The sequence below is a fragment of the Rhincodon typus genome, chromosome 7 (assembly GCF_021869965.1).
Source record: "Rhincodon typus isolate 14 chromosome 7, sRhiTyp1.1, whole genome shotgun sequence".
Classification (NCBI taxonomy): Eukaryota; Metazoa; Chordata; class Chondrichthyes; order Orectolobiformes; family Rhincodontidae; genus Rhincodon; species Rhincodon typus.
The window spans coordinates 54551317-54567867 of NC_063338.1; the positions used below are offsets into that span (position 1 = coordinate 54551317).

Consider the following 16551-nt stretch of genomic DNA (forward strand, 5'->3'; position numbering starts at 1 on the left):
TGATGAAATATTGTGGCCTTTTCCAGGATGATCTGGAATGCCTTGGGTAAATTCATTAAGTTCATTAATGCCATTAAATTAGTCTAAGTAACTGTAGCCAAATGGAGAAGGAAGTCCTTTACCAAAAGAGTAGCTCAAGCTTGATGAATGGTAAGTAGGTTTATTATATATTACTTCATTTTTAGTTATATATTACATTTGAGATACATGATAAGTGTGAGACAACATGTTAAACTAAGAGCACATATTCTGAGAAGGTTAGAGACAAACAGCCAGTTAGCTGTTCCCAGGAACAGTTCTTTATGTTGTTATGGGCAATGCTGCTCATGATCAGTTATCCCTTTCAGATATTAACTGCCTTATGTAACATCCACCATGAAACAATTATAGAAGAAATTTAAAAGAAGTCATTTCCCTATCATTTTGTACCCTAACAAATGGATGACATGCTCTGCTCGAATTCTAAGCTGTTTTAAAGTGGGGGAGAAAAAAAAGTGGCATTCTACTGGTATTGCAGCTTTACGAATATTTTTTGCTGCACTATTAAAAGACTTCTTTTCTCCAAAAAAGAACTTTTTAAAGAAACTCTTCTACCTTTCATTTTTCCACTCATTAGTCGAATTATACTATTTTAACTATTTTCTTAACAAGCAGCCTTTCTGCAAAGTTATTTTGCACTTTCCCTCACTTTAAACAATTACAATGTTTGTTGACTAAATATTGATGCAAGACCTTGTAGATCTGGTTTGACTGGTTCACACAAGCCTTTTCTGTAGTTTTCACTATTTCAAGCTTTTTTTTTAAAACTTCTAGAGGCAGGCTCAGTACAACGATCAGTTCTGCAGCTACCTTCACAGAAGCTAACTGACTGTGTGCTTCTGAGCTGCTGAATGTTTACAAGTACGCCCACGACTTCCTCACTGGAATTTTTGATCCTCCCTCCTTGGATGGCTGTGACTTTTTTTTAGTGCTAACCTGAAGCAATCTTGAGCTGTTGTTCACTATGTTTTGTGATATGGTGGTGCCCACTGCAGCTACCATCTCAATAGTATGACTAAATTAAATATTCAAATGATTGCTGCTTATAATGTCACAGTTGTATGTATTTGCACTATTTGGGATGGCTCAATTCATTGCCACCTATCCTTCTTCTTGGTATTAGTCCAGGTTACGAAGACCAAATGGGGAAGGATGCCCCACTAAGTCTTTAGCAGAAGAGTGGCTCAATCTTGATAAACAGACTAGGTTTATTATTTAATACCTCATTATATTACATCTGAAGGAAGTACTTGCGACAGAGGTTAGACTTCAGTGTGAACATTGCTAATTTCAGTTGCAGTAATCAGTTTGTTCTTCCCAGAATAATCCTTTATATCCTGATGCTAAAGTTAATGCTTTATAAGTTACTAACTGCCTAACTTGTTGAAAGGTCAAATACTTGAAATGTTAACTGTTTTACTCTCCACAAAGTATTTTCAGCATTTTCTATTTTTATTTCAGACTAATCTAGACTATCTGCAATCCTCAATGTCCTCAGTGACATCAAGCTGAGCTTCCAAATGAATTTCCTCTCCACTCCAAAAATGCCTATTTCCACCACGAACATCACCCAGGGCAGGCCACCTCAGCCCATCTCCAAGAGAAACCCTCTCAAACCTGTGATTTAATTATTCCAATATTCTTCTTAGAGGATTCCCCATCTTCCACACTCCACAAATTTTCACTCAAAATTCTGCTCTCTGTATCCAAGGGGGCATCTACATTAGTTCTATGGTCATGGGTCTGCACTCACTTTCAGACCACCAATCCAATCATGAGAATTTACAAGTTTCCTCCTTGTAGTCGAAATTCTTCTGCAGTATCTTCCTTAGTATCTGTAACCTCCTCCATCCTGCCACACTCTCAGAACCCTGACTTCCTCCAATTCTGGTCGTGTTTGTAACCTCACTTCACGTGTGCCACCAGTGGCTATTGTGCTTTCAGCTGTCTAGGCTCTAGACTCGAATTACGTCGTTTGGATCTCTGCCCTTCCATCCCTTTGACTAAATGTTATCAGTAATCCCAATACCTTTCTTCGTTCATCAGTTCAGAGGAAGGGTCACTGGACCTGAAACGTTAACTCTGATTTCTCTTCACAGATGCTGCTAGACCTGCTGAGCTTTTCCAGCAAATTCTGCTTTTCTCTCTTTCTTTGGGTTTTAATTTGCTCCTGTGAAGTGTGACACTTTACTGAATAAACATCCAAAACGTTTGTTGAACATAGCCAAACATTAAAGCCCTAATCAGAAGCAAAGGATAAATGCAACAGGAAGGTTGTAGTCGCATCTTCCATGTTTACAGATACTAAACAAGTTTATGCTATTAGTTTCATTATAAGAGAAAACACAAGTATTGGCTGTAAATTCTAATGTAACATTTCTGATAGAACTAAACACATGGAATAGATTGCATGAGCGAGTTAACAATTTACTACAAAGACAGATTGTGTAAAATTCCCATATCAGTTCTGAGCATCTGGATGCAGTGCAGAGCAGTTCAATGATCTCATAAGTGGAACATAGTGATGATGTTACAGGATCAATAATCCAGAAGGCTGAACTAATGGTCCAGAGACAAGAATTCAAATCACACTATGGCAACTGGGTAATTTAAAGGCAGTTAAACAACATCTGGAATAAAATGCTGGCATGATAATAGTGACCATGAAACAACTAAAGTAACTTGGGACACATCTGCTCTCATAGCTAAACTGATAGTTTGGAAATCAACTCTAGTTGCATACTTTTGGACCAAACCATGACAGAGTGACTGACTGACGACCTAGCTTCCACTGCAGCATAAGCCAAATTAAACTAATGCATAGGTACTACAGTTGAATTTCAGACAGCTGCCATGCAAGATTAACTTATTTCCATGCAACTTCAGGTGCTCCCTTTTTGTTTATGGCTTACTGTATTCAAAGGTGGTATATAGGGAATCACAACAGTCCAGCAATCTGTTTTTCAATAGACTGTTAGGATTACTGAGACACTTCCCTGGTGAATTTGTCCTCAAACCTGTGCCACTCCACCGTTCCTTTGCTCTTTCCTGGCCCAGCCAGTACAGATTGTTGCTATCCAAACTGGGATGCATTTCTTCACAGCCAGGTCTTGTAGGCCCAAAGCCACTCTCGGTTGTCCTCCAAGGCCATGTGCTATCTCCATGAAAGTCAACAGCCTTCCACGAGCCACTGTGGTAGCACTACACTGGAGCAGTAAGACAGACAAATTCACAGTTTGGATCAACTCAAGGAGAAATATCCTTGTGAAGGGAGGTAACTCAAAAGTCTCCCGAGGTTGATTCCTAGAGTGAAGCAGTTGTCTCCTGAGAAAAGGTTCAGCACATTGAGCCAATCTTTATTGGAGTTCAGAAGAATGAGATAGGATCATATTGAAACATGCAACATCCTGTGGCAGCTTGACAGGGTGGATGTTGAGAGGATGTTTCCCCTTGTGAGAGAATTTAGAACAAGTGGCAAAGTATCAGAATTAGTTGTCACCTTAAGATGATGACAAGAATTTAGCCTCAGGGTGATTAACCTTCTAAATACATACTCCAGAGAGCACAGTAGGTTAGGTTATTGAGTATCTTTGAGATTCAGTTAGAGATTTCTGATCTATACGAGATATACTCTTAATTCTTAGACTCTTGTGGAAGGCAAATAGAGGGCATGCACAAGGATGATAAGTTGCTATATGGTATATTGCATTAGTGATATTTGTTTGAAATGCAGTGGTCTTATTTTGGTACAGCCAAGTGAACACAATGATGGTCTATGGCAGAGGGAAGGAAATGTGCGGGGCCAGCGGGAAATTGGTGCTGCTATTAGTGAGTGCAGACTCAATGTGATCTCCGCAGGCATCTCAGAAACAAAAGGACTGTCTAAGTTACCTATTCCCTCTTTCTTTCTCTTTCTCAGCAAATAGCTGCTGCCCACACACTACTCCCTCATATCAGTACAATTGTGCAGCATCAGTACGACTCTGCAGGCCCCTTTCAAGTCAGCAAGTATTGCTTAAGCATTTCAATGGTCTCTCACTTTGCATACATACATAGTTGCACAATAGAGTTATCTGCAATGTTGTGAGCAAATAGTCACCTAGTAACTAGCCTTTGATATGGTGGTTCCAATGCAGTTCAATGCAGACTACCGTAGAATAGATATTGCGACTGCTGCCAGGATGCTGGGCAGTGACTTGTGCAACAGTGGGGCACTGAAGTAGAGTAATCCATTTTGGTTCTGGTGTAGGAAAGCTGTGACATGCAGTGTCAGCAAAACAATACCTACACACTCAACAACACCCTGAACTATAGGCAAACCCACAGTCTGAACAAAAGCACATGCCTGCTTTTCCCTAACAAGTGAACGAAATGTAGTTAAATCCCTCACAGTTGAAGGTAAGTCAAGGTGTTGTTAACATCTCCTCCCCGCTAGAAAGAACCAAACATTTTACAAGTTCATAGCCATGAGAGTGCAGTAGGCAGCATATCTTAGCAAGGTTATTCTTACTGAAAACAGCAGGCGTTTCAATCATTGTTCTTCACCAAAGTCACAGGATGGAGTACTTTGGGCAGAAAAGGCATTTTTGGGAGAAATATTCTCAATCTCTCTCTTCCATTATCATCTTGTTATGCTTGGCCATATTATATTTCAAGGAGAAGGCCTACCAACACATCCATGTTTGGGAGCAACTAGTTTGTCAGGGGCCTTGAAATCAGCAATAGGTACTTTACTACTGAACTGCTTCCGTAAGATTCTATGACTTTAAAATAGATATAGAAAAGCAAACACCTCTAAGTTCAAAATAAGACTGCAAGTAGTTGATGGTTTCTTTAAATAGCATTGAATCAATGGCGGGTAGGGGAAGGCCCTTCTTGCCAACTAACATACTCATTCGTACTACAAGCTGCAATAGCTTCCAACATGTTACAACTGGTGTCAAATCACCAATGAATACCATACTCTACGTACTTCCGGCAGATGCTTCACCACTCACCAATATGGCACTAAGCACAATCCGTCCGAAGTGTCCACAAATGATATTTTGGAGCTCTAGCAGCACGTATAGCATTTCCATATCTCCACCACCGCCACCACCCACCCCCAGAGTATTTTATCCACAATCTGAGTTTAAAATTAAATAAATACAGACAAAACGCAGGCTCCAGATTACGTTCTTCCAATGTCTTGAACCTGCCCTTATTTCCTCTAGGGTTACCATCGCAGGTTTCCTCCAGAACAGGAAGTTTAAAAAAAAACTCAACAATATTAAACCACTGTTAGATTTTATTCATATTGAAAAAAATTCACACATCTGCGACGATGTGTTCCAACATTGCGAAACTATTAGTTCTAATGGCGATTAGACTATTAAGATGTTTAAATGTATTTATACATTCACAGAAATTGCGAAAGCCGTACAAGTAATTCGAAGCAATTTCTCCAAGGTCAAATAAAAGTTAACCGTTTTTCATCGTATTTTTCACAAATCAATAAATAGCTCGCTCTGAACAATTCGTGGACTATCCAGGCGTTCAGCTCCACCACTTCCTTCCCTGCTGCAGGCCCAACCCACCATTGGTCCGACACAACCAGTGGTGCTAAAACTCTCAAACACGTTTTTAAAGGCAGCAGAAACGAGCTACTCACGTCCCTTCGACGCGCACCGGCCGATGTTTACAAAAGAACTGGAATAACACCACCTTTAGAATATTAACAGAACATAGCCAGCAGCGAGTGCTGCCAACAGCGTCTTCCGGTGGGATCAGGCAGCCGGAAGTAGATCACACGTCAGTTCCGGCATCGGTGCCCATTCTGAGGTCACTGCTCCCAGGTCGTGAGGAGGGGGGAGGGTGTGGATCTGAGACACTGGGGCTTGAGTGTCAAGTGTTACGCTGCTTTTACCAAACCTACTTGCTGTTTCGTACTTTCCAATCGGGAAACACAACTACGATTTTTAAACTCCTGGTCACTCTTCTTCATTTTGCACTCCATAAACCTTAGGTCATTCAAATCTCTGTTGGTTGTCTTGAAGTGGAAGCAAGTCCTATTCCCCATCACCCTAGCCCCCAGTGAAACGATAGATGTGAGGTTATCTACTTTGGTAGAAAACAAAACAGGAAGGCAGATTATTATGTGAATGGCTATAAATTCAGATTTTGATTGTCGCAATAACCTGAGTACAGTGAAAAGTTTTGTTTTGCGTGCAGTAAAGGCAGATCATAACATACAAAGATCAGAGGGTGATAGAACAAAGTGAGGAATGCAAAAATACGACTGCAAAGAAGGTGTGCAAAAAGCAAGATCAACGTTGGATTTGAAACTTGAGAGGTCCATTCAGAAGTCTAATAATAGAAGGGAACAAGCTATTCTTGAACCTGCTGGGATGTGTGTTTGAGCTTTTGTATCTTCTACCTGACAGAAGGGGTTGGAAGAGATTATACCTGGGGTAGCAGGGATCTTTGATGAGAGAGGTGAATGTGGTGAGACCTGGGTGTGCTTGTAACCAATCACTGAAGGTAAGCCTGCAGGTGTAGCTGGCAGTCAAGAAGGCAAATGATACTTTGGCCTTCATAGCGAGAGAATTTAAGTACAGGAGCAATGATGTCTTAATGCAATTATATAGGGACTTAATGAGACCACATTTGGTATATTTTGGGCAGTTAGTCACCTTATCAGAGGAAGGATATTCTGTAGAAGGAGTGCAGTGACAATTTATCAGCCTGATTCCTGGGATGAAAAGACTGACATAAGCAGAAAGGTTTAATTGGTTATATTTGGTAGAGTTCAGAAAAATGAAGAGGGAGTCTCATAGCAACCTATAAAATTCTAATAGGACTACACAGGGTATTTAGGAGATGTGATGGCCTAGTGGTATTATCACTGGACTGTTAATCCAGAGACCCAGGTAATGCTTTGGGGACCCAGGTTCAAATCTGACCATGGCAAATGGTGGAATTTGAATTCAACAAAAATCTTAAATTAAGGGTCTAATGATGAGATGGTAAGAACTGCCGATGCTGGAGTTGGAGATAACACAGTGTGGAGCTGGAGGAGCACAGCAGGCCAGGCAGCATCAGAGGAAGCACTGGAGCCTCACAGGGCCAGGGACCCAGGTTCGATTCCACCCTTGGGCGACTGTCTGTGTGGAGTTTGCATGTTCTCCCCGTGTCTGCGTCGGTTTCCTCCCACAGTCCAGAAATGTGCAGGCTCAGTGGATTGGCCATGGAAAATTGCCCATAGTGTTGAGGGATGTGTAGATTAGGTCGGTTATAGGGGGATGGGTCTGGGTGGGATGCTCTGAAAGTCGGTATGGACTTGTTGGGCCGAAGAGCCTATTTCCACACTGTAGGGATTCTATAAATTCTACGAAAAAAGAGTTGCAGGAAAGTTGACATTTCGGGTAGGGACTCTTCTTCAGAAATGGGGGAGGGGCAAGGGAATTCTGAAATAAATAGAGGAGGAGTGGGGCTGGGGAAGGTAGGTGGGATGATGATAGGTTAGTGCAGGTAGGCAGTGGTGGGGATTGGTCAGTGAGGTGGGAGGAGTGGATAGGTGGGGTCAGGTCGAGGAGGCGGGGATGAGAGGGAGGATTGGTTAAGGGATGCGTCCGGGGATGGGGAGATTTTGAAACTGCCACATTGAGTTTGGGTTCTTTACAGACTGTTGCCTTCTCTATTATCTATATATCTTTGGTCAAAGTTGTGGGTGGAGGAACTTGAACATCAACTTTATTAACACCTTTCACCCCAACCTCAAGTTCACCTGGACCACTCTGTCTCCATCTCTGGTGACCGCCTCGAAACCGATATTTATTTCAAGCCCACCAACTCCCACAGCTACCTAGATTACACCTCCTCTCACCCACCTTCCTGCAAGATTGCAATCCCCTACTCCCAATTCCTCCACCTCCACTGCATCTGCTCCCAAGATGGGCCATTCCACTCCCGAACATCCCAGATGGCCTCTTATTTCAAGGACCGCAACATCCCCCCTTCAGTGGTCAAAAATGCACTTGGCCGCATTTCTTGCGTTTCTGGCACCTCTGCCCTCACATCCCCTCCCCGCAACAAAAACAAAGACAGAATCCTCCTTGTCCTCACAAATCACCCCACTAACCTCTGGATTCAACATATCATTCTCCGCCACTTCCACTACCTGCAATCTGACCCTACAACCAAAGATATATTTCCAACTCCACCCCTATCTGCCTTTCGTAGGGACCGTTCTCTCCGCAACTCCCTTGTCCGCTCCACACTCCCCACTAGCTCCATCACACCCAGCATCTTTTCCTGCAACTGCAGGAAGTGCTACACCTGCCCCTACATCTCCCCCCTCACCTCCATCCAAGGAACCAAAAAAACCTTTCACATCAGACAGAGGTTCGCCTGCACATCTGCCAACGTGGCCTACTGCATCCACTGCTTGCGAAGTGGTGGCCTCTACATTGGCGAGACCACGCGGAGGATCGGAGACCGCTTTGTAGAACACCTGTGCTCTGTTCATGACAAACGACAACACCTTCCAGTCGCGAACCATTTCAGCTCCCCCTCCCACTCCCACTCCCCGGGTGACATGTCCATCCTGGGCCTCCTCCAGTGTCACAATGACGCCACCCGGAAACTGGAGGAGCAGTACCTCATATTCCACCTTGGAAGCCTACAACCCAATGGTCTCAATGTGGACTTTACCAGTTTCAAAATCTCCTCATCCCATGACAACCCTCCCTCTCATCCCCACCTCTTGACCTGACACAACCTGCCCATGCCCATCTTCTCTCCCACCTATCCACTCCTCCCACTTCACTGACCAATCCCCACCACTGCCTACCTGCACTCACCTATCACCATCCCACCTACCTTCCCCAGCCCCACGCCTCTTCTTTTTATTTCAAAAGATGGGTCCCAACCTGAAATGTCAACTTTCCTGCTCCTCTGATGCTGCCAGGCCTGCTGTGGTCCTCCAGCATCACACTGTGTTATCTAAGGGTCCAACGATGACCATAATCCATTGTTGTCAGGAAAATCCCATCTGGTTTACTAATGCTCTTTAGGGAAGGAAACTGCTATTCTTACCTGATCTGGTCTACATCTGATTCCGAACCCACAGCAATGTAGTTGACTCTTAGCTGTCCCCTCGGCAACTAGAATGGGCAATAAATGCTGGCCTAACCAGTGATGCCCTCATCCCATGAATGAATAACAAAAAAAATGCAGGATGGATGTTCCAACGAGCCAAGGCCAGAATTAGGGCTCCCGATGGAGCTGCTCTGCTTCACCTATTCTTTTCCCTCTTTTTCTCTGCCCTTAGCCTTAGAGGTGAATCCTGGAGCAGTGGCAGGCACAAGGAGCGAGTCCCAGGCAAAGACCGGTGCAGGGAAGGCAGTCCTGGAACTTGCCTTGGAGCAGCTGAGTGCCGGTACGGAGTCGACTAGAGGCTTGGAGTGGAGTGCGGATAGCTGTTGGACTGGGGTCTGGCACAGCACGTATGGAGGCCCTGTGCTGAGCTGCTGTAATGTAATGTTTATTTCAAATTTCTACCTGCCTCTAATGTTGATCCTTTAATGATATCTTATTTCTAACTTATTTTTGAAATTCTGTAAAGTAATGCAACTACTTTTAAATCCTAAATAAAAACTGAAAGAACTGCAGATGCTGTGAATCAGAAACAAAAACAAAGTTGCTGGAAAAGCTCAGCAGGTCTGGCAGCATCTGTGAAGGAAAAAACAGAGTTAACGTTTCAGGTCCAGTGACCCTTCCTCTTTTTAATCCTCTTGTATCCAAGATTTGTACCTCGGTTTTGTACGTAAGATGGTGCCATAAGAGACAGACATTGTAAAAGCTTTTCACTGTATTCCTGTACTTCTACAATGGAGTACAGACAATAATAGGATATTCTATTCTATTCACAGTCTAAGGACATGGGGTAAACCAGTTAGGACTGAGATGAAGCAGCATAGCAGGACCCAGGTTTGATTCCAGCCTTGGGCAACTGTGTGGAGTTTTCATATTCTCCCTGTGTCTGCGTGAGTTTTCTCCCACAGTTCAAAGATGTGCAGGTTAGGTGATTGGCCATGGGAAATGCAGCACTACAGGGATAGGGTAGTGGGGAATGGGATGCTCACTTGAGGGTTGGCGTGGATCCCCTGGGCCAAATGGCCTCCCTCCACACTGTACTTATTCTATGATCAAGAAATTTCTTTGCCCAGGGAGTGATCTGCCTGTGGAATTTGCTACCACTTGAAAGCACTTGAGGCCAAACCTTGTATGATTTCAAGATGTTGGATATAGCACTCGCAGCTAAAGGGATCAAAGGATATTTGGGGGTGGGAACAGGAACAGGCTATTGAGTTGGATGATTAGCTATGATCATAATGAATGGATGTGCAGGCTTGAATGGCCTACTCCTGCTCCTTTTTTCGATGGAACAAGGAATGTTTCACATCCACCACAAAGACAAGCATAGCTGGAACCTATGTGGGCACACATGACCACACCTTTAATTCATCTCATTTTTTCCAAGTCAAAGTGGAAGCTGATCAAAATGAGAACAAGCTCAACCAGGTGGTGGAGGGTCACAGTGAATGGAAACTGTGCAGGCCTCTTTTCAAGGAAGAAGTGGAGAACCTTCTCACCATCCCAATTTGAAATAGACAGCTGCAGGGATTGCATATCCAGGATGAAGAAGAGATGGCTAGGACGAGAAATTGGGAAATTGTGGAACTGATGTAAAGCATCAGAAGATGCACAAATCTAAGTGGGGAGAGACTGAAGGGGGGAAAATACAGAATCTAGATTGGGACAAATAAGCTCACTGGGGCAGTCCTGTTTGTGCATTTTAGAAATGAGGTAGAAGCAAGCTGTGCAGGGTTGGGGAACTTAAGGTGGGAAGCTGTGGAGGAGAGTTCTCCAGAGGAGACGAAATCCACGATAGTCTTAGAATTATAATCTGATGGCCAATCGTGAGGTCATGAACTAGGGGAGATTCCCTTCTTCATACACCCATCATCCCACACCTTCACTGGGAATGTTGAGACAATCTCAAATGCCTCACATATTTCTGCTCCTCTAATTATGGCCTTTTCTACATTCTCAATTATAATTGCTATCTGAGCTTTCAGAAGAAGAAATACGCATACCAGTCTGACCCACATACCTCAAACAGGCGCTCCTGTACACCTAGGTACATTCATTTCCAAGGACTGCTAGATTTTATGCTGTATTGTTCCTCTCTTGGCTGCATCAGTCCCATGCCATGGAATTACCATCTCTACACCTCTCTGCCTCTTCACTGTGTAAGGGCAATAGTATGCTGAGTACTCTGGAAGTGATGTAATGGAGCTGCACACTACTAAATAGTGCAGTGTGGGCAGAGTTAAAACAGACTAAAAGAAAGATTCTGGAAGAACAATAGAAAAAAACTACAATAGAACTCTATTCTTTGGAAGACAGACCAAGGGTGCATGGAGTTGAACACGTAACTATAAATCACAGCGTGGTATATGCATGATTACCCTGTACAACAATATTTAATATGCAGGCATAATAAACAGTGTTATATTGAGGACTAATCCTAAAGGCAGTTCTTGACACGTCTGGAGTACTGTGCAGTTTTACTATCCTTACCTAAGGAAAGATAAATGTATCATAGAGGGAGTGCAGGAAAGGATCACCAGATTGATTCCTGGAAATGACAGGTTTATCTTATGAAAGGAGATTGGGTTGACTGAGGCTATTTTCACTGATGTTTAGAAGAATATGAGAGGATCTCATTGTGGTAGACAATCCTGACAGTACTTGGCTGAATAGATGCCGTGACGATATTTCCCCTGGCTGAGGGTACCCCTGGCTGAGGGTACACAGACTGGCAGAGGTAGCTCAACAGCAAATCACCTACAACTTTGACCAAAGATATACAGATAATAGAAAAGGCAACAATCTGTAAAGAACCCAAACTCAATGTGGCATCAAACCACAAGATAAAAGATCTAATTCCCTTCTTCCCTTTACCATACTATTTCAAACATGCTTTATTGATCAAGATTTTGGCAATCTGACCTGTATTATATGGCTTATATCATACCTTATTTTGTGGTGCTTCTGTGAGGCTCCTCAGGACTTTCTTCCAAATGGTGTTCAACATGGCAATTCCTCAACAAGGAAGGGCAGTAAGGTGGTAATCTTCATGTGGTTTTCTTACTTATATCTTACATAATGTCCTAAGACTTGCATCTGGAGTCAATGTTGAAGACCATGGTCATCCCCACTTAATTGTATTCCACTGCACTAACAATCACTGAACGTTTATGGAGTCTTGACATCAATTGCAGGGTATAATTTTGTTAGAATGTGACAGACTGTTACTTGTCTGGTCTGTAAAAAAGCTCTCCAAAGTTTGGTTCAAATTCCCATATGTTAGGGTTGACTGAGATAGCAGGAACTGCAGATGCTGGAGAATCTGAGATAACAAGGTGTTAGAGCTGGATGAACACAGCAGGCCAAGCAGCATCAGAGGAGCAGGAAGGCTGACGTTTCGGGCCTAGACCCTTCTTCAGAAATGCTAATTTTTTTACTTGGTTTGCTTCAGGACATAGTCGAGCAGTTTCAAGGCTGAAGAGATTACGAGAGAGTTGCAGTGGCAGAGAGATCCACTGAGGTTGTTTCGGAGGGTAACTTCTTCAGGGTAGGCATCCTGAGAAGAGGCTTTGCAGTGGGGTTAAAATTGTTTCAGAGATAGCAGGAACTGCAGATGCTGGAGAATCTGAGATAACAAGGTGTAGAGCTGGATGAACATAGCAGGCCAAGCGGCATCAGAGGAACAGGACGAAACGTCAGCCTTCCTGCTCCTCTGATGCTGCTTGGCCTGCTGTGTTCATCCAGCTCTAACACCTTGTTATGTTAGGGTTGACTGCCTTTTTTATTCCCTGTGCCAAGTTCAATACTAGCTGGATCTTCTGGGTTTATTCTTACCAGACTTCTTAAAAAAAAACTGTTTAAATTCTATTTGAATGGCCCGTTAAGCCTTTTCAGAAAGCAATTAGGAATCAACCATGTTGCTGTGGGTCTACAGTCATACACAGGCCAGGTCCAGAAATGAATGGGATATTTCCCTTCCTAAAGAATATTAGAGAATGAGATGGATATTTACAACAATCCAGCAGCTTTGTGATCACCATTAATGAGTTTAGCTTTTTATTCTGGATCTATATTTACCAGCTGCAATGGTGGGATTTAAACTTATCTCAATGGATTATTAGTCAAGACCTGGGATTTACCAGTCCTGCAACTTAAGTGCTCTGGTGCCATATAGAGAAACACAATTGGTAATTGGCAAAAGAAGAAGAGGGGACACTAGAAAAAAGGATTTACGAAGCAAGTTGTTTTGACATAGAATATAAGGCCTGAAAATTTGTTGGAAGCAGATTCAATAGTAATATTCTTCAAATAGGTTTTACTCTTAATATGAGTAAAGGACAGAGTGGGGCCCATAAGGAACAAGCAGGGTAAGCTGCTCACTGAAGCAACAGGTATGGCAGAGCTAGTAAACGAGTACTTTGCTTCTGTCTTTACCAAATTAGAAAATGGTGACAATGGCCCAGTTAAAAATGCTGAGCGACTGAACTCTATCATGATAGGTAACGAGGTTCTGAAAAGGCACTTTCAATGCAGAGAAATGCAAGGTAATGCATTTTCATAGAAGAAACACAGTCAGATGATACAGGCTCAATGTTACAACTCTGAAGTGAGTACAGGAGCAGAGGGATCTCAGGGCTGTGAGGGTGGCTAGCCAAGTTAAAACAGCTGTTAAGAAGGCTTGTAGGATCCTTCAGTTCATAAATAGGGGCATGGAGTGTAAAAGCAAGGAAGTGATGCTACACCTCTACAAATCATTGGTCAGACCACATTGGAGTATTGTGTTCAGTTCTTTATTTAAGTAAGAATGTTAAAGCCCTGGAGACAGTGCAAAGTAGATTTACTACAATGATAGCAGGAATGAGGGATTTTAAATACAAGCAAAGATTAGAGAAACTGGGTTTATTATTCTTGGAGCAAGGAAGATTACAAAGTGACCTTATTGGGGTATTCAAATTGTGAATAATTTTGCTCAGATAAAGAAATATATTCTATTTCCACTAGTTGCTATGTCAGTAACTAGGGCCACAATTTCAAGGCTGTCACCAAGAAAGCTACGATTGAGAGGAGAAGAAACTTCTTTACACAGAGAGTTGTTAGGATTTGGAATGATTTGGGAGAGGGATAGAGGTAGATTCCATAGTAGGTTTCAAAAGAGAGCTGGATATATATTTGAAAGCGATGAAGTTAAAGGGCTATAGCGATACAGCTAGAGAATGAGACTAGCTCGGTAGCTCTTTCGGGAGCTGGTTCAGACATGATAGGTAGAATGACCGCCTTCTGTCCTGTAAAATTCTATAACATGTTTTCCAAAAGGGCATTACATAGAAAAAAAAACTTGGAGAAATGAAAATTTGTGTAACCATAGGCAAACAGTGTTGATTAAAGCTGTTTCAAACATTTAGCATGAAAAGCTGACTGATCTCCTTTGGTGCAGCATTATTTCTCATGAACCATTCTTATGCAAATATAAGCAAGTAAGCTGCGATGTCTCTATTTCAGATGAAATAGGTTTAACACCCAGTTTAGTAAATCACCCATCAGGAACGATCAGTAATTAGATCATGAACACAGCAAGAATGGCAGCAAATACTGAAATACTTAAGAATGAGAGAGCTTTACTCTTCAAAACATAGGCAACATAGGAAGGTTCAATGATGAGGGAACAGAGAAGTTGTTTTATTTGTACTAATAGAGTAATAGTCACGTGACTGTCATACTTGGTGATGATATTGCCAACAATTAAGACAGCATAAATTTATGATAGACACGTGTTTGATAACTGCAAGCTAAGATATGACAGACCACAATCCACACAATCACACTCATGGGGGGGGTGATTTGAATATCTGACATTGACAATTCTGCCTTCCCCTGCTTTCTGCTTTTGCATTGGTGCAGAAATATAGTTCAAAGTATTTCTCTCCTCTCTTTTCAGCATGTTGTACTGAAATATGCGAACATAGTCATAAACATTACTCAACTGTGTTGCGCAAGACAGTTTGTTAGGTTGGATAATGTACAGTTGAAGGAGGTACTTCGAGGAGGACAGCAGGATACAAGAGGAAAAGAGGACAGATAACAAAACTACTGCAAGTATATTCTGAAGATTGACTCGAAGCAGTATAATAATGTAACTGACTGTTGATAAGTTCTGTCTAATGACAGACTGAAATGAAATAAATTAATAGGGCAGCAGAAGCAGAGAAATTGATATTGAAAACCAATAATGGAGCTACATAATAAAAGGGCATCTGAAAGAAATAAACAATATAAAGTGCCACAGAAACAATCTAATATCAAAAAACATATTCAATGCAAATATATGAAAAGCGATACAACTGAAACATAATACTGGAATACAATAAAAACAAAAGAGGGCAAGTATGAGAAAATTAAACAGCAACATCTGATGCATGGAAAATTAAGATGGAACCTATGAGATTTGGTTGCTGTAGACAGTCAACAGGTAAGACCACCATATCCAAGGGTGAAGAGTGTAACAACTCCAATCAGTAAGCATAAAGGAATATTATGGGCTGCAGTGATTCAAGGCGGCAGCTCAGCACTACCTTCTCAATAGCAAATAAGGATAGGGGAGGTGACAGGCCAGCGGTATTATCATTGGACTGTTAATCCAGGGCCCAGGTAATGTTCTTGGGACCCGGGTTCAAAACCTGCCATGGCAAATGGTGGAATTTGAATTCAATAAAAATGAAATGAAGAATTTAATGATGACCATGAATCCATTGTCAATTGTCAGAAAAAAAAACGTGGTTCACTAATGTGGTAACACAATGTGGAGCTGGAGGAACAAAGCAGGCCAGGCAGCATCAGAGGAGCAAGAAAGTTGACAATTCGGGTCAGGACCCTTCTTCAGAAATGGGCCAGCTTCGCAGTGGGGTTACAACTCACTCAGAGATAGTTAAGAACTGCCAATGCTGGAGTCAGAGATGACACAATGTGGAGCTGGAGGAACACAGCAGGCCAGGCAGCATCAGAGGAGCAGGAAAGTTGATGTTTCGGGTCAGGACCCTTCTTCAGAAATGGGGGTGGGGGTGGGGGTGGGGGTGGCGGTGCGGTGCATCGGCAGTTCTTACTATCTCTGGTTCACTAATGTGCTTTAGGGAAGGAAATCTGTCATCCTTATCTCGTCTGGCCTACATGTGAGAGTCTAGACAACAGCAATGTGGTTGATTCTTAACTGCCCTCTGGGTGATTAGGAGTAGGTAATAAATGCTGGCCCAACCAGCAACACCCATAACCCGTGAATAATAAAAGAAAATGCTCACCTTGTCATTGACACTCACATCCCATTAATTAATAAAAAAAAATCCTGAAAGTAGGAAAGAACTGCAATACAAGATATGATTGTTTGCA

General features: G+C 42.4%; 1 protein-coding gene across 8 annotated transcripts in view; it reads right to left on the bottom strand.

Moving 5' to 3' along the window:
• Nucleotides 1–5849, bottom strand: part of marchf7 (membrane-associated ring finger (C3HC4) 7) — a 57529-nt gene extending 51680 nt beyond the window's left edge. For 3 of the 8 annotated variants that reach the window (XM_048598979.1, XM_048598977.1, XM_048598978.1), the window contains exon 1: nt 5690–5849. The gene's annotated coding sequence lies outside the window, so the exon portion shown is untranslated. The remainder of the gene's footprint in view (nt 1–5689) is intronic. The other 5 variants (XM_048598972.1, XM_048598971.1, XM_048598974.1 and 2 more) reach the window with 3 other exon arrangements.
• Between the last annotated feature and the right edge of the window lie 10702 nt (nt 5850–16551).